Consider the following 21,847-nt stretch of genomic DNA (forward strand, 5'->3'; position numbering starts at 1 on the left):
ATATTATGCTTTCCGTATGCATGTGTGCAAGATTCCAAGCCGACCCTAAGGAAGCTCACCTTACGGCCGTAAAACGAATCTTGAGATATTTAGTTTATACTCCTAAGTTTGGGCTTTGGTATCCTAGGGGATCCACATTTGATTTGATTGGTTATTCGGATGCCGATTGGGCGGGGTGTAAAATCAATAGAAAGAGCACATCGGGGACTTGCCAGTTCTTGGGAAGATCCTTGGTGTCTTGGGCTTCAAAGAAGCAAAATTCCGTAGCTCTTTCTACCGCCGAAGCCGAGTACATTGCCGCAGGCCATTGTTGCGCGCAACTACTTTGGATGAGGCAAACCCTTAGAGACTACGGTTACAAATTAACCAAAGTTCCTCTTCTATGTGATAATGAGAGTGCAATCCGCATGGCGGATAATCCCGTTGAGCATAGCCGCACTAAACACATAGCCATTCAGTATCACTTTTTAAGGGATCACCAACAAAAGGGAGATATCGAGATTTCTTACATTAATACTAAAGATCAATTAGCCGATATCTTTACCAAGCCTCTTGATGAACAAACTTTTAACAAACTTAGGCATGAGCTAAATATTCTTGATTCTAGGAACTTATTTTGTTGATTTGCACACATAACTCTTCTATATACCTTTGATCATGTCTCTTTCATGTGCTATGACTAATGTGTTTTCAAGTGAATTTCAAACCAAGTCATAGGTATATTGAAAGGGAATTGGAGTCTTCGACGAAGACAAAGGCTTCCACTCCGTAACTCATCCTTCGCCGTCGCTCCGCGTCTCTCTCCGTCTTTGAGGGAGAGAGTATGAGCTCAAAGCAAAAGGACTTCGTCTTTGGTACAATCCTCACTCATTTATCTATGACTAAAGGGGAAAAACGTAATTCAAGGGCTCTAATGATTCTGTTTTTGGCGATTCATGCCAAAGGGGGAGAGAGTATGAGCCCAAAGCAAAAGGACCGCACCACCACCAATTTCTAAAATTTTAGTTAAGAGTATTTTCAAATTGGTATCTTACTTTTGATATAATTTCAAATTGGTATAACCTCTTCAAAATTAATATCAAAACCCTCTTTAACACTAAGAGGAGGATTTCATTAAGGGGGAGTTTTGTTTAGTCAAAAGAAAAGCATTTGAAACAGGGGGAGAAAATTTCAAATCTTGAAGATGCTTTGCAAAATCTTATTCATTTACCTTTGACTATTTGCAAAAGAACTTTGAAAAGACTTACAAAAGAATTTGCAAAAACAAAACATGTGGTGCAAGCGTGGTCCAAAATGTTAAAAATGAAGAAACAATCCATGCATATCTTATGAGTAGTTATTGGCTCAATTCCAAGCAATCCTTGCACTTACATTTTGCAAACTAGTTCAATTATGCACTTCTATATTTGCTTTGGTTTGTGTTGGCATCAATCACCAAAAAGGGGAGATTGAAAGGGAATTAGGCTTACACCTATTTCCTAAATGATTTTGGTGGTTGAATTGCCCAACACAAATAATTGGACTAACTAGTTTACTCTAGTGTATAAGTTATACAGGTGCCAAAGGTTCACACTTAGCCAATAAAAAGACCAAGTATTGGGTTCAGCAAAAGAGCAAAGGGATAACCGAAGGCACCTCTGGTCTGGCGCACCGGACTGTCCGGTGCACCACCGGACAGTGTCCGGTGCACCACCGGACAGTGTCCGGTGCACCAGAGGACTCCAAGTCGAACTCATCACCTTCGGGAAAATCCAGAGGCGCTCCGCTATAATTCACCGGACTGTCTGGTATACACCGGACAGTGTCCGGTGCTCCAAGGAAGACGGCTCCGGAACTCGTCAGCTTCGGGAATTCGCAATGGCTAGTCCGCTATAATTCACCGGACATGTCCGGTGTACACCGGACTGTCCGGTGTGACATCGAAGCAACGTATACTTCGGCGCCAACGGCTACCTGCAGCGCATTGAATGCGCGCCAGCGCGCGCTGAAGTCAGGCACGCCCATACTGGCGCACCGGACACTCTACAGTACATGTTCGGTGCGCCACCGGACATCCAGGCGGGCCCAGAAGACAGAGCTGCAACGGTCGGAACCCAACGACTTTGGTGACGTGGCTGGCGCACTAGACATGTCCGGTGTGCACCGGACTGTCCGGTGCACCATGCGACAGACAACCCCACCAAACGGCTAGTTTGGTGGTTGGGGCTATAAATACCCACAACCACCCCACATTCAAGTCATCCAAGTTTTCACACTTCCAACCACTTACAAGAGCTAGGCATTCAATACAAGACACACCCAAGTGATCAAATCCTCTCCCACATCCACAAAAGCATTAGTGACTAGTGAGAGTGATTTGCCGTGTTCTTTTGAGCTCTTGCGCTTGGATCGCTTGTTTTCTTTCTTTGATTCTTCATTGCGATCAAGCTCATTTGTAATTGAGGCAAGAGACACCAATCTTGTGGTGGTACTTGTAGGAACTTTGTGTTCCAAGCATTTGAGAAGAGAAAGCTCACTCGGTCCGAGGGACCGTTTGAGAGAGGGAAAGGGTTGAAAGAGACCCGGTCTTTGTGACCACCTCAACGGGGAGTAGGTTTGCAAGAACCGAACCTCGGTAAAACAAATCCACGTGTCACACTCCTTATTTGCTTGCGATTTGTTTTGCACCCTCTCTCTCGGAGTTAATTATATTTCTAACGCTAACCCGGCTTGTAGTTGTGATTATTTTTGAGAATTTCAGTTTCGCCCTATTCACCCCCCTCTAGGCGACTTTCAACTACGACATTAATGCATTAGCAATTGCATCTCAAAAAGCACTCATGTCTAACTCATCAGTGTGCTACTACTACTCTCACCTACAGGTACATCATGACTGAGGCTATTAGGTCCTAGTTCATCAAAATCTCTATCGTGTAGAGCACTATCTCTAATGAAGTTATGCAATATCATACATGCAATAATTATCTTCGATTGTTTCTCAAGCGAAAAAGAAGGGAAACTTAATAGAATTCTCCACTTTATTTTGAGCACCCCAAACGATCGCTCTATAACATTGCGTAGCGATGAGTGTGCATAGTTGAATACTTCTTTGCTCCCAATTGGTTGCCTCGCATTTTGCCATTCTGAAATGTGGTACTTCTAACCCTTATAAGGTGCAAGGTACCCCTTTCTATTTGGATAACCTGAATCGACAAGATAGTATTTACCTGCACAAACATGAAATAGAAATGTTAAATACTTAAGACATAAATTAATACCGTATGATACAAAACAAGAACATATTTATATACCTTCCGGTGGATGGGGGAACCTGTCCGCATAAGTTATTAAAGTATCTTGTAATACTCTTGTGTCATGTACGGATCCTGGCCATCCTGTGACAACAAATGTGAACCTCATATCGAAGTCACAAACGACCATTACATTCTGCGATGCGTAACCGTGCCGGCCAATATATTTGGCTTGCTCCGAGGCTGGGACTGCCGCTGGAAAGTGACTACCATCAATTGCTCCTATGCAATCCTTGAAGTGTGGCCAAAACCTCGCCTCTCGCAAACGATGATGAATCTCGATGAAATTTGGGTCTTTGGGCTTGATTATGTCAGATGACATCTTATACAGTGCATTAAGTACTTCACTATACTTGCGACTAATAGTTTCCAAGGAGTGACCAAACTTATTCCTTATCTGCCTAAATGATTGTGGACCCCCCGCATGCCCACAAGAAAATGCCTAGAGCTTCCATAGTACTGACACCCCGGATAGGAAGTAGACCATAATTTTCCACCAACGTATCATGCAATCGTCTAAAAACAGTACGTCGCATGCGAAACATGTCGAAGCAGTCGTTACTATTATCCAAAGTTCTCTCAACCCATTGAATACCAGTTTCAACCATTGTTCTTCTAGGAACCTCACTCAAAGGCCTGTCCCAAATGTCTACAGCATATAGAGCAACAAGCAATTCTGCATCTCTTTCATCCATGTCATGATCATATGTGTGTGAAACAGGGTCACACATCTGCATGCACACAGACAACTGCCACATATTCATATTTAAGCACAGTACACAAGATAATATTCATGTATCATAGGTCACAAAAAGTACACAGATTAACATTGTTCACAAACATCCAACTCTGATTATTCAAATACATGTTCAACTCGAATAATTGCAAAACTGTTCGAAAGGAAAATGGAACCGTACGAAATGTTTATTTTGTAACAAGACATGACTCACAATAGTGACACGACAAGACTCATAATACTGACACGACAAAGATAATAGTGAGCATCAGCCTGTGTTGTCGGACCAACACCAGCTAAGTGGACTTTTTAAGTTCCATCTCGAAAGCACGGCGCAGCCAAGCGTTCCTCCCTTCCTTTGTCTTCAGTGATGCAAATACATCTCTATACTTTTTCTCAATCAATAGATGAGTCGCAAAAAAAAATGTAAGTCGCTGCCTTCTGGTGAACCATCATCGATGACTTGTTGCAATTGGGCAATAACCTCGACACGAATAGGGTCGGTCTCAGCAGAGGTCATTGTACCTACAACCTGTTCGTGTCATCTGCCTTCTGGTGAATAGGGTCGGTCTCAGCAGACTCATAATATCGATGACTTGTTTCAATGAACACTAACAAGTCCATCACCTATGCTGAGACCGACCCTGTTCGTGTCGAGGTTATTGCCCAATTGCAACAAGTCATCGATGATGGTTCACTAGAAGGCAACGACTTACATTTTTTTGCGACTCATCTGTTGATTGAGAAAAAGTATAGAGATGTATTTGCATCACTGAAGACAAAAGAAGGGAGGAACGCTTGGCTGCGTCGTGCTTTCGAGATGGAACTTAAAAAGTCCACTTAGCTGGTGTTGGTCCGACAACACAGGCTGATGCTCACTATTATCTTTGTCGTGTCAGTATTATGAGTCTTGTCGTGTCACTATTGTGAGTCATGTCTTATTACAAAATAAACATTTCGTACGGTTCCATTTTCCTTTCGAACAGTTTTGCAATTATTCGAGTTGAACATGTATTTGAATAATCAGAGTTGGATGTTTGTGAACAATGTTAATCTGTGTACTTTCTGTGACCTATGATACATGAATATTATCTTGTGTACTTGAAAGTGCATTCATCCCTTTTGTGAGTTTTGGTGATTTGGATAACAACACATTTAAAGGTCTAACAAGTTTGCTAAGTGTTGAATAGGAAATTCAGTATGATGAACATACTTGAATAGTGTATAATGATCAGTGAACAAGGTTCAACACAAGGTCAAATAACCAGTGAAACAATGCAAATGGATATAATATGGTCTCTATATTGGTTTGGATATATGGACAAGTCCTGATAAATCACTATGCATAAATATGATCATAATAGAGGTTGAAGTGATTAAGAGGATTGGTCAAGCCAAAGTGAATAAGATATGAGGAATCGTGAATTGGCTTGACCATATTACTATTAGTCCACATATGAATATATGAGAATCAAACTAGAGCTTGATTGATCTTAGCAGTTATATCTAGATGACATTCAAGCAAGGTTCACAATATTGAAAAAATGATTCTCTCAATGGATGCTCAATAGGATGTGACTCAAGAATGGCTTGATAGGGTGAAGATAGCAAGGAAAGGGCTTCGAGGAACTAAGCGAAGGTGAAGGCCAAGCGACGGCTTGTAGACCGAGGTACCATGACTAAGGTGAAGAAGAGAGTACTTGCACTAAGTCGATGAACTAATCAGCTATGAAGAGTTACAACATGTTGATGCATCAGTAAGGTGACTTGAAGCCATGATTTGAACTCATATATGGTGAAATGGCATAAGTCACAGGCTCGATTTGTGTTTGCTTCAAAAGGTGAGACAAAGATGTTTGTGATCCTTATGAAGCAACATCATGGAGAAATCACACATGAGACACCAATTACTCAAGGAGTTTACTTAATTATATTTTATTTAACTTGAGTATAGGAATCGTCGTACTATCAAGGGGGGTCCAAAAAGAAGGTTGGTGTTGATACTAAAGCTCAAAATCCTTGATCTAAAACTTCCATTTTACCCTGGTTTCACTTTGGTTTTCTCAAAATCTGTGCAACAGTTCAAAAACCGGTTCAACCAGACCTAAAACCGGTTCAACCGGTTTCTGCACTGTTCCCCTCTGTCACTGCCAGTCTGCCAGTCAGTCCTGTCAGAAAAAGTTGTGTGCAGATTTTTGGAAAACCGGTTCAACCGAATTTTGAATCCGGTTCAACCGAATTTGAAACCGGTTCAACCAAATTTTGAATCCGTTTCAACCGAATTTGAAACCGGTTGAACCGAATTTTAAACCGGTTGAACCGAATTTGAGTCCGGTCCAGTCTTCGGCTGAGTCCGCCAGTGAACCAAAAACCGACTGGTGGAATTCGGTTCAACCGAATTTGAAACTGGTTCAACCGAATTTCAGTCAGATTTCCCTAACGGCCACCAGCTTTTGGGGCACCTTTATATACACCTCCCACACTCTTCCCCACAGCAGAGCACGCACAAAACTTCATTCCCAACCTGAGAAACACCTCCCACTCTCTCTCACACACCTCTTGCCTCTCCCATTTCAAATCTTTGGAGAGAAATCTTTGAGTGAGTTTGAGAGCTGCGGTTTTTGTGCTTCATCTCCAAATCTCTCTTGCTCTTCTTCATTCAAGCTTTGGTACTACATCGAGTTCTTTGTGGATTCATTACTCTTGGAGCTTCTAGCTCCTAGACGACTAGGTGTCTCTTGTAAGTCTCCAAATCTTGTGGAAGACCACAAGAAAGTTTGTATTACCCGCTCGTTTGAGCAAAGATTATTGTGTGGGCTTGACCTTTGTGGTCGGCAAAGGGAGGATTAGGGTTGAAAGAGACCCGGCTCTTTGTGGGCGCCTCAACGAGGAAGTAGGGCACCTTGGTGGTGTGGCCGAACCTCGGGATAAATCTTATGTCTCTTGTATTCTTGCTCATTGTGTTTGTTTGTGTTCTTCGTTCTCTCACCATTGCGTGGAAGATTTGTTTATATCTTTTTGGTGTGTGGATTTTGAGAAGTGCCCTTCTCAGATCTACTACTTTGAACCATGTGGATCATTTAGAACATCTCATTTCCAAAGTTAACTTGGTGAATTTCGAGATCAATTCAGTTTTACCCAGTTTGCTTCTAGTTTTTGTTGAAAACTTTTTAACTTGCCTATTCACCCCCCCTCTAGGCAACTTTCAATTGGTATCAGAACCTAATCCTCGTTCTAACGCTTAACCGCGTGAGGAAAAGATCATGTCGGGGGGACTAAGAAACGAAAGTGCTTCTAAGCTTGAAAAAGTTGAGGTTGCCTCGACTTCATCTTTTGTTGCAGATGTTGATCCTAGGGCAATAGATCTTGCCATGAGAATCGCCGAAAGGATGTTCCTCAAAATGAAGGAAGATGAGGCAAAGAACAAAATTGAAGAAGAAAATGATCGATGGAGACCAAACGACGAATCCACCTCTTCATAAGGTTCGTCTTTCAAATCCACTTCTCATATGTGCTTTATTGCTAATGGGAGTGACAGTGAAAGCGAAATTGAGGATGAGGAGGAGCAAGAAAGTGATAGTGAAGATGAGGATGATCTTCAATAATTCTTCGGTCAGTTAAGCAAGAAACGTAGGATGAGCTTGCTCAAACTCATGAAAAGAGCGGAAGAACAAAAAGAAATGCTTCATAAGAAAGAAGACTTCCTCATCAGAAAAATCGAAGACTTAGAGAAGTTGACCAAAGAGCATGAGAAGCTAAAGTGCTCTCATGATGATTTGGTCCAAAGGTATGAAGACATTTCAATTGAGCAAATTAAAGTTGTTAATCATTCATCATATATTGCTCAATTAGAAAATAAAAATGCTATGTTCAAGAACACGATAGAAAGGCTAAATATTGAAAACTAGCTTTGCAAGAAAAACAAGATATGCTTGTGTGCTCTCATAATAAATTTATGGATTCACATATCATGTTAGAAATGGCTCATGAGGTTGTGTTAACTAATTTGAAATCATACCAACCTCACATATGCACATGTACTCAAGTAGAAACTATATTATCATGTGCTAACAAATGTTGCTCTCAAGAAAGCCAATCTTCCATTGAGCTAGAAATTTCAGGAATTAGTGATATTTCTATGACACAAGAAAATAAAGATCTCAAGGAAGAAGTTGGAAGGCTAAGAAGGAGCTTAACTCTTTTGAAGGGAAAGTGTCATGCTCAACCTTCTCAAGATAACCATGATAATATGGTGAAAAGCTTGAGAAGGGGACAACCGTAGCATGCACAAAACCCCTTCAAAAGAATACCAAGCTTTCCAAGAAGGGCATGAGCAAAATCTATGGTGAGAAAATTAATGCTCATATGATTTGCTCTAACAATGTACCTATGTGGTTCAACAAAGAAAGATCAAAGAGAAGCGATAGGAGGTGCTATGGATGTAAGGAGAAGGGCCATGAAATTGATTCATGCCCCCACATGAAGAATCAAGACCTTGCACGATTAAGAAAGATGACCATCAAAAAGGATGAAAGCAAATGGCAAATGCATTGCAAGGAGAAGCATCGCATTTGCTACAATTGCCATGAAAAAGGTCATCTATTCAAGGTTTGTCCAAAGGGTAAAACTCCTAAGCCTAACTTGTCAATACATTCAAATATGCTTAGGAGACCCAAATTTGACTCTTGTGCTAGAAAGGTGATGAGTTCACCACATTCTAGGACCAAGGCTATTTGGGTGCCTAAGTCCTTATTGGCTAACCTTGATAGACCTATCATGAGATGGGTAACAAAATATACTTAATAAGTTTTGCAGGTACCCAGAGATGATATGAAGCTTTGGGGCGCTTGAGCGGTTCAACTCAATTCTTATCTCAAGCTATCAATCTTACATTGTCTATCCTTTAAGATTGACCCAAAGATGAATTGAGTTGTTATATCACTAACTTCATATTCATCTCTAGCAAGAACTTGTGTTGTAGGGAATAAGGATTAACCTTTGTGGGAATCAAGCAAAAGGCCTACAACCAAGTGATATCCAAAGGATGGTGTCGGGGACCATAATTAGGGGTACCCTCAAGGCTCCTAATTCTCAGCTGGTAACCCCCATCAGCATAAAGCTGCAAAGGCCTGATGGGTGCGATTAAGTCAGGGATCAGTCCATTCGAGGGACTCGATCACGCCTCGCCCGAGCCTAGCCTCGGACAAGGGCAGCCGACCCCGGAGGATCTCCGTCTCGCCCGAGGCCCCCCTCCAGCGGCGAACATATTTCCAGCTCGCCCGAGGCCCTATCTTCGCCAAGAAGCAACCCTGACCAAATCGCCGCACCGACCGACCAAATCGCAGGAGCATTTAATGCAAAGGTGGTCTGACACCTTTATCCTGACGCGCGCCCCTCAGCCGACAGAGCCGAAGTGACCGCCGTCACTTCGCCGCTCCACTGACCGGTCTGACTGAAAGACAGTGCCGCCTGTGCCGCTTCGACTGCGGTGCCACTTGACAGAGTGAGGCTGACAGGTAGTCAGGCCCGGCCGCAAGCACCATAGGAAGCTTCGCTCCGCCCGACCCAGGGCTCGGACTCGGGCTAAGCCCCGGAAGACGGCGAACTCCGCTCCGCCCGACCCAGGGCTCGGACTCGGGCTAAGCCCCGGAAGACGGCGAACTCCGCTCCGCCTGACGGCGAACTACGCTCCGCCTGACCCAGGGCTCGGACTCGGGCAAAGCCCCGGAAGACGGCGAACTCCGCTCCGCCCGACCCAGGGCTCGGACTCGGGCTAAGCCCCGGAAGACGGCGAACTCCGCTCCGCCCGACCCAGGGCTCGGACTTGGGCTCAGCCCCAGAAGACGACGAACTCCGCTCCGCCCGACCTAGGGCTCGGACTTGGGCTCAGCCCCAGAAGACGACGAACTCCGCTCCGCCCGACCCAGGGCTCGGACTTGGGCTCAGCCCCAGAAGACGACGAACTCCGCTCTGCCCGACCCCAGGGCTCGGACTCCACCCTGGCCTCAGCCGACGGTCTCCGCCTCGCCCGAACCAGGGGCTCGGACTCGACCTCGGCCACGGAAGACAGACTCGACCTCGGCTTCGGAGGAGCTTCCACATCGCCCAACCTAGGACGCAGACCAGCCACATCAACCGAAGGCGCCATCATCACCCTACCCCGAGCTGACTCGGGCCACGGGGAACAAGACCGGCGTCCCATCTGGCTCGCTCCGACAGATAGGCAATGATGGCGCCCCACATACTCTGTGACGACGGCGGCTCTCAGCCCCCTTACGGAAGCAAGGGGACGTCAGCAAGGACTCAACAGCTCCGACAGTTGTCCCTCCGCCAGGCTCCAGCACTCCTCCGATGGCCACGACATCACACTAGCTGGGTGCCAAAATCTCTCCGGCTGCCACAACGGCATGTACTTAGGGCGCTAGCTCTCCTCCGCTAGACACGTAGCAGTCTGCTACACCCCCCATTGTACACCTGGATCCTCTCCTTACGCCTATAAAAGGAAGGACCAGGGCCCTCTTAGAAAGGGTTGGCCATGCGCGGACGGGGACAGGACAGGCGCTCGCGTGAGGCCGCTCGCTCCCTCTCCCGCGTGGACGCTTGTAACCCCCTACTGCAAGCGCACCCGACCTGGGCGCGGGACGAACACGAAGGCCGCAGGATTCCCACCTCTCTCACGCTTGTCTCCGGCCGCCTCACTTCCCCCTTCGCGCTTGGCCTCGCGTCGACCCATCTGGGCTGGGGCACGCGGCGACATTCACTCGTCGGCTTAGGGACCCCCGGTCTCGAAACGCCGACAGTTGGCGCGCTAGGTAGGGGCCTGCTGCGTGTTGACGAACAGCTTCCCGTCAAGCTCCAGATGGGCAGTCTCCAGCGACCTCTCCAACCCGGGACGGTGCTCCGTTTCGGGAGTCTTGAGTTCATGTCCCTCGACGGCAGCTACGACATGATACTCATTCCACCGCCGGGCGACAGCGACAATGGCGGCCGACAGCCCGCCCGCCGGCGGCGGAATCGACGACGTATTCCCCGCGTGGTGGAAGAACAACCTTCGAGCTCACCCCGCCCTCTTCCCCACCGACGGAGGGGAAGGCGGGGCAACCAAGGCCAAGCAGGAGGCAGCGCCTCGTCGGCTGTCGAGCGAGTCGATAGCGCCAGAAACCCAACGGGGGGCGCACCGGGCATCGACCTCGCGCTTGAGACGAAGACGAGCGTCGTCTCCCCGCAACACGCCAATCCCGAGCAAATGGACGACGCCAGCACGCTCGCGGAAGGCTTGCTGGGTGTCACCCTCGTACCTGAGACGACGGTGCAGACAGTCCCCGACGTGACTTCATCACCGCCCGTCGACCAAGAGGTACCGACCGATTCCCATCCCACGTCTTTCGGATTCAGCCTCGACCCGCCTAGCGGCTTCGCTTTGGCGGGCGCTCTCGTAGAGGCGAGTCCAAACCCTCTGGGGTTTCGTATGCGGTCACCTTGGGACCGGCTGACGGACGTCTCGACCTACGAGCCCTCTGGGTCCGAGGAAGACGACGAGCCCAGCTTCTGTTGGGATTTCTCTGGACTTGGCAACCCCAGTGCCATGCGAGACTTCGACCGCATGCGACTACTGCCTTTCCGACTGTTCCGATGGTAGCCATAGCCTCGGCGACGAGGACTGCGGCCCAGGCCGCGAATGTTTCCACGTCGATCTAGGGGGTCCCTCCGAAGGCAACCATCTCGGCATGCCGGAGGACGGTGATCTCCCTAGGCCGGTGCCTCGCGTTGACATCCCACGGGAGCTAGATGTGGTCCCCGTTCAGGCGGGGGGCCATGACCCACAGCTCGAACAAATCCGTGGGGTGCAGGCCAGGCTCGACGAGGGAGCAGGAGCGCTTGAGCCGATCCACCGGGACGTCGGGCAGGCATGGGCGGCCCAACCTCTAGCCGGAGAAATACGTCATCTACCCCAGGACTTCCACCACCGCGTCGCCGACGACGTCAGGTTCAGGCCGCCACCCGCATCTAGTGGGGTCGGCCAGAACCTGGCTGCAGCAGCAATGCTCCTCCGCGCGATGCCGGAGCCATCAACCATCGAGGGGCGGCGAATCCAGGGAGAGCTCAAGAATCTCCTGGAAGGCGCCGCGGTCCGACGGGCCGAGAGCTCCGCCTCCCGAAGGCAGGGGTACCCCTCGGAACCTCATGCCGCGACTTCTCGATTCATGCGGGAAGCCTCGGTCTACACCGGGCGCACGCGCAACATAGCGCCTGCGGTCCCGGGTCGCCTCGGCAACGAGCACCATCACCGCGACCGTCGGGCCCACCTCGACGAGAGGGTGCGCCGAGGCTACCACCCCAGGCGTGGGGGACGCTACGACAGCGGGGAGGATCGGAGCCCCTCGCCCGAACCACCCGGTCCGCAGGCCTTCAGCCGGGCCATACGACGGGCACCGTTCCCGACCCGGTTCCGACCCCCGACTACTATCACAAAGTACTCGGGGGAGACGAGACCGGAACTGTGGCTCGCGGACTACCGTCTGGCCTGCCAACTGGGTGGAACGGACGATGACAAACTCATCAACCGCAACCTCCCCATGTTTCTCTCCGACACCGCCCGCGCCTGGTTGGAGCACCTGCCTCCGGGGCAGATCTCCAACTGGGACGACTTAGTCCAAGCTTTCGCCGACAATTTCCAGGGCACGTACGTGCGCCCCGGGAATTCCTGGGACCTCCGAAGCTGCCGACAGCAGCCGGGAGAGTCTCTCCGGGACTACATCCGGCGATTCTCGAAGCAGCGCACCGAGCTGCCCAACATCACCGACTCGGATGTCATCGGCGCGTTCCTCGCTGGCACCACCTGCCGCGACCTGGTGAGCAAGCTGGGTCGCAAGACCCCCACCAGGGCGAGCGAGCTGATGGACATCGCCACCAAGTTCGCCTCCGGCCAGGAGGCGGTCGAGGCTATCTTCCGGAAGGACAAGCAGCCAAGGGCCGCCCATCGGAAGATGCCCCCGAGGCGTCAACTCAGCGCGGCGCCAAGAAGAAGGGAAAGAAGAAGTCGCAAGCGAAACGCGACACCGCCGACGCGGACCTTGTCGTCGCCGCCGAGTACAAGAACCCTCGGAAACCCCCCGGAGGTGCCAACCTCTTCGACAAGATGCTCAAGGAGCCGTGCCCCTATCACCAGGGGCCCGTCAAGCAAACCCTTGAGGAGTGCGTCATGCTTCGGCGCCACTTCCACAGGGCCGGGCCACCCGCGGAGGGTGGTAGGGCCCACGACGACGATAAGAAGGAAGATCACCAAGTAGGAGAGTTCCCCGAGGTCCGCGACTGCTTCATGATCTACGGTGGGCAAGCGGCGAATGCCTCGGCTCGGCACCGCAAGCAAGAGCGCCGGGAGGTCTGTTCGGTGAAGGTGGCGGCGCCAGTCTACCTAGACTGGTCCGACAAGCCCATCACCTTCGACCAAGCCGACCACCCCGACCATGTGCCGAGCCCGGGGAAATACCTGCTCGTCGTCGACCCCGTCATCGGCGACGTTAGGCTCACCAAGGTCCTCATGGACGGAGGCAGCAGCCTCAACATCATCTACGCCGAGACCCTCGGGCTCCTGCGTGTCGATCTGTCCTCCGTCCGGGCAGGCACTGCGCCCTTCCATGGGATCATTCCTGGGAAGCGCGTCCAGCCCCTCGGACAACTCGACCTTCCCGTCTGCTTCGGAACACCCTCCAACTTCCGAAGGGAGACCCTGACAATCGAGGCGGTCGGGTTCCGAGGAACCTACCACGCGGTACTGGGAAGACCATGCTACGCGAAGTTCATGGTCGTCCCCAACTACACCTACCTGAAGCTCAAGATGTCGGGCCCCAACGGGGTCATCACCGTCGGCCCCACGTACAAACACACGTTCGAATGCGACGTGGAGTGCGTGGAGTACGCTGAGGCCCTCGCCGAGTCCGAGGCCCTCATCGCCGACCTGGAGAGCCTCTCTAAGGAGGTGCCAGACGTGAAGCGTCATGCCAGCAACTTTGAGCCAGCAGAGACGGTTAAGGTCGTCCCCCTCGACCCCAGCAGCGATGCCTCCAAACAGATCCGGATCGGCTTCGAGCTCGATCCCAAATAGGAAGCAGTGCTCGTCGACTTTCTCCGCGCGAACGCCGACGTCTTCGCGTGGAGTCCCTCGGACATGCCCGGCATACCGAGGGATGTCGTCGAGCACTCGCTGGACATCCGAGCCGGAGCCCGACCCGTCAAGCAGCCTCTGCGCCGATTCGACGAGGAGAAGCGCAGGGCCATAGGCGAGGAGATCCACAAGCTAATGGCGGCAGGGTTCATCAAAGAGGTATTCCATCCCGAATGGATTGCCAACCCTGTGCTTGTGAGAAAGAAAGGGGGGAAATGGCGGATGTGTGTAGACTACACTGGTCTGAACAAAGCATGTCCGAAGGTTCCCTACCCTCTGCCTCGCATCGATCAAATCGTGGATTCCACTGCTGGGTGCGAAACCCTGTCTTTCCTCGATGCCTACTCAGGGTATCACCAAATTAGGATGAAAGAGTCCGACCAGCTCGCGACTTCTTTCATCACACCCTTCGACATGTACTGCTATGTCACCATGCCGTTCGGCTTGAGGAATGCAGGCGCGACGTACCAGCGGTGCATGAACCATGTGTTTGGCGAACACATTGGCCGCACGGTCGAGGCCTACGTCGATGACATCGTAGTCAAGACGAGGAAAGCCTCCGACCTCTTTTCCGACCTTGAAGTGACATTCCGATGTCTCAAGGCGAAAGGCGTCAAGCTCAATCCCGAAAAGTGTGTCTTCGGGGTGCCCCGAGGCATGCTCTTGGGGTTCATCGTCTCCGAGCGGGGCATCGAAGCCAACCCGGAGAAGATCGCAGCCATCACCAGCATGGGGCCCATCAAGGACTTGAAAGGCATACAGAGGGTCATGGGATGTCTCGCGGCTCTGAGCCGCTTCATCTCACGCCTCGGCGAAAGAGGTCTACCTCTGTACCGCCTCTTAAGGAAGGCCGAGTGCTTCACTTGGACCCCTGAGGCCGAGGAAGCCCTCAGGAACCTTAAGGTGCTCCTCACGAAGGCGCCTATCTTGGTGACCCTAGCTGCCGGAGAAGCCCTCTTGGTCTACGTCGCCGCGACCACTCAGGTGGTTAGCGCCACGATTGTGGTCGAGAGGCAAGAAGAGGGGCATGCATTGCCCGTTCAGAGGCCAGTCTACTTCGTCAGCGAGGTACTGTCCGAAACCAAGATCCGCTACCCACAAGTTCAGAAGCTACTGTACGTGGTGATCCTGACACGGCGGAAGTTGCGACACTACTTCGAGTCTCATCCGGTAACTGTGGTGTCATCCTTCCCCCTGGGGGAGATCATCCAGTGCCGGGAGGCCTCGGGTAGGATTGCAAAGTGGGCGGTGGAAATCATGGGTGAGACAATCTCGTTCGCCCCTCGGAAGGCCATCAAGTCCCAGGTCCTGGCAGACTTCGTGGACGAATGGGTCGACACCCAGCTACCGATAGCTCCGATCCAACCGGAGCTCTGGACCATGTTCTTCGACGGGTCGCTGATGAAGACAGGAGCCGGCGCAGGCCTACTCTTCATCTCGCCCCTCGGGAAGCACCTACGCTACGTGCTACGCCTCCATTTCCCGGCATCCAACAATGTGGCTGAGTACGAGGCTCTGGTCAACGGATTGCGGATCGCCATCGAGCTAGGGGTCCGACGCCTCGACGCTCGCGGTGACTCGCAGCTCGTCATCGACCAAGTCATGAAGAACTCCCACTGCCGCGACCCGAAGATGGAGGCCTAGTGCGATGAAGTTCGGCGCCTGGAAGACAAGTTCTACGGGCTCGATCACAACCACATCGCCCGGCGCTACAACGAGACTGCGGACGAGCTGGCTAAAATAGCCTCGGGGCGAACAGTAGTTCCCCCGGACGTCTTCTCCCGAGATCTGCATCAACCCTCCGTCAAGATCGACGACACGCCCGAGCCTGAGGCACCCTCGGCCCAGCCCGAGGTACCCTCGGCACAGTCCGAGGCACCCTCGGCTCGGCCCGAGGCACCCTCGGTTCGGCCCGAGGTACCCTCGGCCCCCGAGGGCGAGACGCTGCGTGTCGAGGGGGAGCAAAGCGGGGTCACGCCTGATCAAAACTGGCAGACCCCGTACCTGCAATATCTCCACCGAGGAGAGCTACCGTCCAACCGAGCCGAAGCTCGGCAGGTGGCACGGCGCGCCAAGTCGTTCGTCTTGCTGGGAGATGAGAAGGAGCTCTACCACCGCAGCCTCTCTGGCATCCTCCAGCGATGCATCTCCATCGCCAAAGGTCAGGAACTCCTGCGAGAGATACACTCGGGGGCTTGCGGCCATCACGCAGCGCCTCGAGCCCTTGTCGGGAATGCTTTCCGACAAGGCTTCTACTGGCCCACGGCGGTGGCCGATGCCACTAGAATTGTCCGCGCCTGCGAAAGGTGTCAGTTCTACGCAAGGCAGACCCACCTGCCCGCTCAGGCTCTGCAGACGATACCCATCACCTGGCCTTTTGCTGTGTGGGGTCTGGACCTCGTCGGCCCCTTGCAGAAGGCACCCGGGGGCTACACACACCTGTTGGTCGCCATCGACAAATTCTCCAAGTGGATCGAGGTCCGACCCCTAAACAGCATCAGGTCCGAGCAGGCAGTGGCGTTCTTCACCAACATCATCCATCGCTTCGGGGTCCCAAACTCCATCATCACCGACAACGGCACCCAGTTCACCGGCAGAAAGTTCCTGGACTTTTGCGAGGATCACCACATCCGGGTGGACTGGGCCGCCGTAGCTCACCCCATGTCAAATGGGCAAGTAGAGCGTGCCAACGGCATGATTCTGCAAGGACTCAAGCCTCGGATCTACAACGACCTCAACAAGTTCGGCAAGCGATGGATGAAGGAACTCCCCTCGGTGGTCTGGAGCCTGAGGACAATGCCGAGCCGAGCCACGGGCTTCACTCCATTCTTTCTGGTCTATGGGGCCGAGGCCATCTTGCCCACGGACTTAGAATACGGTTCCCCGAGGACGAGGGCCTACACCGACCGAAGCAACCAAGCTAGTCGAGAGGACTCGTTGGACCAGCTGGAGGAGGCTCGGGACAAGGCCTTACTACACTTGGCGCGGTACCAGCAGTCCCTGCGACGCTACCACGCCCGAGGGGTTCGGTCCCGAGACCTCCAGGTGGGCGACCTGGTGCTTCGGCTACGACAAGACGCCCGAGGGCGGCACAAGCTCAAGCCCCCCTGGGAGGGGCCGTTCGTCATCGCCAAAGTTCTGAAGCCCGGAACATACAAGTTGGCCAACAGTCAAGGCGAGGTCTACGACAACGCCGAGAACATCCAACAGCTACGTCGCTTCTACCCTTAAGATGTTTTCGAGTTGTTCATATACCTCGCTCCCACGCAAAGTTTAGTCATCAAGGAAGGGTCGGCCTCGCCTCGGCAAAGCCCGACCCTCCCTCGGGGGCTAAAAGGGGGGACCCCCCTCTGCGTCGAATTTTTTCCTCGAAAAAAGATCCCTTCTGCCAGAATGTCTTTCGTGCTTTTTGACTACTTCGAAAGTGGATCCTGAAAACGACGGAGTACACGTAAGCAGCCAAGGCTGACCGAGCCGAGGGACTCCTACGCCTCCGGGATACGGATAGCTCACTCATCACCTTCTGCGATAAGTAACTCACGTTCGGATAAGTGATTCCGCGGACCGAACAAGTCTTCACGCTCGGAAGCTCTTCTGCCGGAGCGATTCTTCGAGCCTCCTCAACTGCGTCGGTGACAGAACCCCATGGACGGGTAAGAGTGCGCGTAAGCGGCAAGGCCGACCGAGCCGAGGGACTCCTACGCCTCCGGGATACGGATACCTCACTCATCACCTTCCGTGAGAAGCAACTCTCGCTCACACAAACAATTCTGTTACCGACAAAAAAGTCCAGATACTCGAAACAAGAGGGAAAGAGACGCGGCTTTACAACACGGCGAGGGTGTGTTTTGGCCTCGGCGGCCGCAGGAAACACACGCTACAAGACAATCCAATCCTGCAGGCTCGGATCTTGACGCTTGAAGGGAGCAGCAGCACCCTCGGCGTCGACAACACCTTCGGCGAGGTCCGACCTAGCCTCGGACGGCGACGCGGTCTGAAGATCTCCACTCTGAAGGACGACGTCATCGCCACGCCCGGGCCATCTCCGCCAGGGTCTTCTCCGGGAATCCGGCCCGAGCAGGCGGCTCGGCCGGTCACCCCGGGGCCTCGGCCAGCTGTCCTCCGAGGACGTCAGCCCGACTCGAGGCCTCGGCTGGTCAATTCCGGCGTCGGTCCCGCTAACGGACGACCTGGCCAGGCTCCGGCCGACCAGGTCTTCTTTTCGAGCCAACTCTGCCTCTGTTCGCGCTGACACTGCTACCCCTAGCCTCGGCTCATCGAAGAGCGGCCGAGGGGTTCCTTTAACCAAGCAAGAGAAGCCTCGGGCAACAAGGCTGACCGAGCCGAGGGACTCCTACGCCTCCGGGATACGGATACCTCACTCGTCACCTTTACACAGGGCGACTCACGCTTGGTGAAGCGGTTCAGACAACCAACAGGCGAGTCTTAGTGCTCGAAAATGAGGAAAAAACACGGCTCTGTGCCAAAATTACATACATGTTCAGGCCTCGACAGCCACAATGAACAAAAACACTGGCATTCAAAGTGCCATTACAAACGGAACTCCGGTTCCACCTCCGCAGGTACGAACAACCCCACTCGATGGGGGGGGGGCCTGCGGAGCAACAGAAGACCGACAAACGGCGCGCCGTCGCCCGCTCCGGCAGCGGCGACGACGGCGACTTCTGCTCCGGGGGGCCGAACAGCGGCAGCGATGACCTCAGGGCGGATGCTGCTGCCAGGAGGCCCCCGCCCATGCCCAAACTCGTGAGGCAAGGACGGGCAGAAGGCCGTAGAGTTGGGGGGTCGGTCCGTGGGCGGCCATGGTTATCTCGTCGGCGGAGGAACCTCTTCCAGCTACCGTGGCAGAAGCCGGCGCCGAGAGCGGCTCCGAAGCCACTCGGGTCCGAGAGCCAGGCACGCGGCAGCTGCCAGCGCCACGGACAACAACCGCCCTTCCCCCCGATCATTGAGGGAAGGAGCGGGCCGCCGCCCACGCAGGGGCCGACCCCAACTCGGCACACTCCCCTCCCCAGCCCTGGTGATGAAAATCCTTGAGGCTGAGGGAGGGGCAGAGGCCGCGGCCCGGTTTGCTTTCCCCCGCCATCGAACTGGAGGTCACCATCTTGGGTGACCGCCGGTGGAGGGGTGCAACCGGGCTGCATGATGAAAATCCTTGAAGCCGAATGATGGCTGAAAGGTACCAACTCCCACGGAGTTGCGTTCCTCCAACGACGAGGCGGAAAGACAGCGGGTATCCCCCATCCGGGGGCTTGGAAGGTGGAAAGACACGATGCATAAGGGAGCGCGAAGACATGGTCGCCTTCCAAGGGGGTCACCCTCCTTTTAAAGGCGACTCTCCCTACTTGCGTCCCCAGCCGTCGTGGGCTGAGTCTTCTCCAGCACACTCCAAGGTCCTCCCCTACGGCGCGGGGGCTGGGTCCCACACGTCATGCAAGCCGGCTCAGAGCAGAAGAAGCCAAACCGCCGTGCGCGGTGCGTACAACCGCCCAGTGGTTACAAGCGGCCCTCCACTTTTGCCCAGACCAGCGGGCGAAAGGGCGGGCAGCCATGCAGGCGGCATGCAACCGCTACAAGTGGGCGCACTTCTCCGACTCCCAACACGCCCGGCATGGAGGCCTAGGCCCACGCGTCATGCAACCTGCGCGCCGAATGCTTCGTGCATGCAGCTGCACCGCCACTTGCGGTACCACCGCGCCTCCTCGACTGCGGAACCAATACCGCGACTCGAGGCGACCCAGCGCATGACCCAGCAGCGCCAGCCTGGCACGACGGTCAATGCGGCCAAAAATGGGCCGGCAGTAATGGCGGTGGCAGGCGGGCAGGAGCAGTGGTCACGTCGTCAGCCAAGCCTATGTCCCATCCAAGGGCGACGAGAGAACCCTCTCTCACGACGTGAAGACAACGCGCCCGTGTTCCGTTCCTCGAACGGCTCGCGCACGCGCAACGGCCGCCTCGCGAACCACTCGCCCCATCGCATTAACTCCACGGCGGGACAGGCGGCGCCTCTGGCAGGAGAAGCGGGCGATGCTTCGCCTTCGCCATAATGACCGCGTCAGAAAAGGTACGCCGCGTCGTTCGATTTTATATCCTTTTCCTTTTTTTTCCTCTTTCTCTCTCTTGCAACAGGGACCGGGAAAGGGGGATACCCCGAAAAGGATCCTTCCCCGTGAAGGAACCAGGCTCCGAGCCTCCCTACTGATCAGAGGTTCGAAGGCTGGCCCCTCGGAAGGGTTCAACAGCTGCCTCAGAGCGCGTGGGCTCCACACCCACTACTGGTCAGAGGTTCGAAGGCCGGCCCCTCGGAAGGGTTCAACGGCCGCCTCAGGCTACTCGGGCTCCGCGCCCACTACTGATCAGGGGTTCGAAGGCTGGCCCCCGAAGGGTTCACAGCCGCCTCAGACACAGAGCGAGGGATGACCATGGGTACGTTCGATACATAACCAAGGCTCGGGCTGCGCTCCCGAGGTACCCTAGGACATTTCCGAGACCTGCGAGTGGACGTCCGTGTCCCGTCCGAGGGCTCGATGCCTCCCTCTGATGGGATTCCGGGGACCGGGTCCGGCAGATCACCCGCAGGTACTTTTGGGCGCGCCTCTGGGCCTCTAGCCGACCCCTAACGAACGGGACACGGACGTCCACTCGGATCACCCGCCTGCAGCTCACTGGAGACACCATGTTCGGCGCCCACCGAGGGCAACATGGCGCTCTCCCCCCTCCTCCTTGCGGAAAGGCGACGCAGGGGCGTATGTAAAAAAGTCGAGTCTGACCCTGATCGCCCTCTCGCCCTATGCAGAGGCTCGGGGGCTGCTCTCGCAAACCCGGCTCCGGCCACACCGTTGACAGCGTCAACATACCAGCCCGAGAACTTGGGACCCGACCGTACACCCGGGCTACGGCCAGCTTGTAACACCCCAGGTGTTTATATTCCGCTCGACAACGAGTATGGACTTACGCACGCAATATCAGTGAATAAAACAGATGCTATATTTTAATTATTTTCGCCATCGCGATTTTAGGATCGCATCTGTTCCGTCTGTCGCGAGTGCAACGTCGTTGTTATTTTTATCTGTCCGAGCTCTTCCAAAATTTTCGTGTGATTCGGAACATAGTCGTTCCGAAACTCGGTGCGTCCGGTGATTATTTAAAATTCATCGTTCGTGCGAAAACGAATTCGGAAGCCTGACCCATTCAAATGATTTTATCCTAAACAAATTAAATAGAAATCGGCGACTAAAATTTTTGAGTGAAAAATAATTTAATCCTGTCTCGTCAATCGAAACATCACGTCTGAGGAATTATAATTGTGGTTGGTTTCTAGTAGATTATCCTCGACAGATGTCTCAGGTGTCATGTTGCAGATGAAGTTATCTGATCTTCAGCCATATAAAATATAATTTAAAATATCGGACCCGATTTTTGTTGGGTTCGGTCCATGTGTTCTGGCTTAGATCCAAATTTTTGGATAGAAAGACATTCTTGCTGTTTTCTTTATCCCTAAATGTTGATCTCATATTCTTATCTGAGCACTGAAAAACTCCTTCGTGCTCACTTTCTCATCTTTGTCTTCTAGGCGTTTATTTTTTCCTTATCATATGTAGTTTTTTTTAATATTCTGATCACCGCTTGATATTT

Source organism: Zea mays, chromosome 8, assembly GCF_902167145.1.
Source record: "Zea mays cultivar B73 chromosome 8, Zm-B73-REFERENCE-NAM-5.0, whole genome shotgun sequence".
Classification (NCBI taxonomy): Eukaryota; Viridiplantae; Streptophyta; class Magnoliopsida; order Poales; family Poaceae; genus Zea; species Zea mays.